At 46.1% G+C, this 2386-nt stretch overlaps 1 pseudogene; it reads left to right on the top strand.

The window, feature by feature from the left end:
* The first annotated feature begins 1354 nt into the window (after positions 1-1354).
* Positions 1355-2151, top strand: LOC103607557 (annotated as a pseudogene).
* The last annotated feature ends 235 nt before the right edge of the window (positions 2152-2386 follow it).

Here is a 2386-nt window from a genome sequence, read left to right on the forward strand (position 1 = left end):
CGTGCAGCCTGGGGGAAGCTGCCCGAGGGGGGATCAGCATGTGCAGACTGCACTCTCTGCATCTGTCTGTGTGAGATGCACTGCTCTTGCATTCAGCTCGGGGTCCTTCTTAAGTGGAAGAAGATTTCTCTCACACTGCTGTTCTGTCCTCGCCAAGACAAATGCTGACTTGTTTGTGCTCTCAGAATGATATCCTGAGTGCTAAAAACTCCAAGATGAAAATGAATTCCCCCTATTCTGGATTCAGTTCAGACATAGCAAGTTATGCAATCTCCTGGGACCACTACCCTTGCCAACCAAAAATTAAAACCAATTTGGCTAGATAATAAGGAGCCACAAACATAATTCTTTTTTCTTCATTTGCTAGGAATTTGATGCTCCCACAGGGATGAAAGTGAGGCATTCAGAGCCACTTTAAGGGAAAGCAGTGGAGGCTGAAAGCATCTTATTGCATTTTCTTTTTTGCTGAAGAATTGCAGCACTTGATTGAGACCTACAGCAGAAAAGATCCATGGAGTGAGAAGGTGCACAGCTTGTACTTTACACTACCAAAAACACACCCCCATGGTGCTGAATTAGCAAAAGAGAGAACATTTCTGTGGAGTTGAGGAGACACAGAGGACCTACATAACAGTCTAAGTCAGAAATCTTTTGACTTGTAAAATACTTTTTGTTGCTTCATGCTTCTAACAAAGGCCTCGGAGTGGGAGGGGAAAAAAAGGGTCTGCAATAAAGATGACCAAATGAATGAATGGAATGATAGAGATTTGAGTTAGGCAGTAATTGGGTATTGTGAGTACCTGCTACATGCCACTAGTGTTCTAAGTGCTTGGCATGGAATGGTATGTTTGTAATGCCGTTTTATGGATACAGAAACTAAGGAACAGAGAGGTTTTGTAATTTGCCCAAGATCACACAGCCAGCAAGTGGCAAAGCAAATGGCAAAAACCCACACAGTCTGGCACCAAAACCTGTGCTCTTAACTACTAAATTGACTGCACCTCAGGAGCCTTTAATCTTGTTTTTTCCACTCTGACAGATATGTGATGAGATAATTTTACAAAACTCAGCATTTTGGGGTGTCCTCAATTTTTGACACCTCCTCCCGATTTTATGGTGAGATAAAGCAAACAGTGCTACACACATTTGTTTTTAACACAGCATCTATTAAAGTACTTTTATATGAGCAATGAAATTAGTCATTTAAAGGCTTCCATTAATACATATGGCTAATCTAACTACATAATTGAATATTTTTTTAAGACTCAATTTTTTTCTAGACCTCCACTCCAAAGTTAATATTAATGTTGGGAGCGGAGGAGGCAGGAACCGGAGCGCGAGCAGGGTGGGAACCATGGCCGGGATCACCACCGTCGAGGCGGTGAAGCGCAAAATCCAAGTTCTGCAGCCGCAGCCGATGATGCAGAGGAAAGGGCCGAGCTCCTTCAGCGGGAAGTGGAGGGACAAAGGCGGGCCGGGAACAGGCTGAGGCTGAGGTGGCCTCCTTGAACCGTAGGATCCAGCTGGTTGAAGAGGAGCTGGACCGCACTCAGGAGCGCCTGGCCACTGCCCTGCAAAAGCTGGAGGAAGCGGAAAAAGCTGCCAGTGAGAGTGAGAGAGGTCTGAAGGTTATAGAAGATCGGTCCTTAAAAGATGAAGAAAAGATGGAACTCCAGGAAATCCAACTCAAAGAAACTGAGCACCTTGCAGAAGAGGCAGATAGGAAGTATGAAGAGGTTGCTCTTTAAGTTAGTGATTGTTGAAGGAGACTTGGAACGCACAGAGGAAGGGGCTGAGCTGGCAGAGTCCTGTTGCCAAGAGATGGCTGAGCGGATCAGACTGATGGACCAGAACCTGAAGTGTCTGAGTGCTGCTGAAAAGTACTCTCAAAAACAAGACAAATATGAGGAAGAGATAAATATTCTTGCTGATAAACTCAAGGACACAGAGACCTGTGCTGAGTTTGCTGAGAGATCAGTGGCCAAGCTGGAGAAGACAATTGATGATTTGGAATACAAACTGAAATGCAACAAAGAGGAGCACCTCTGTACACAAAGGATGCTGGACCAGACTCTGCTTGACCTGAACAAGATGTGGGTCACCCAGTCCCATCCTGCCGCTGCTCCTTCCTCTGACCCCAGCTCTGCCTGAGGCCAGCCTGCCTGAAGCTGACCTTTAAACTGAGGGCTGGTCTTTAACTGGAAGGCTGCTGTCTCCTTTCACTCCCCCCTCCGCGCTCTACGCTGCCCATCCCCTAGCCCCCGTGTCTTTTTTCACCAAACTGTCTCTGCCTCTTCCCAGAGATTCCAGCTGGGCTAGAGGCTGAGCACTTTTGGGAACAACAGTTAAGGGAATGTGAGCACAATACAAAGGGTCTTTTAAAGCA

This window comes from Galeopterus variegatus, unplaced genomic scaffold (genome assembly GCF_000696425.1).
Source record: "Galeopterus variegatus unplaced genomic scaffold, G_variegatus-3.0.2 Scaffold7535, whole genome shotgun sequence".
Taxonomy (NCBI): domain Eukaryota; kingdom Metazoa; phylum Chordata; class Mammalia; order Dermoptera; family Cynocephalidae; genus Galeopterus; species Galeopterus variegatus.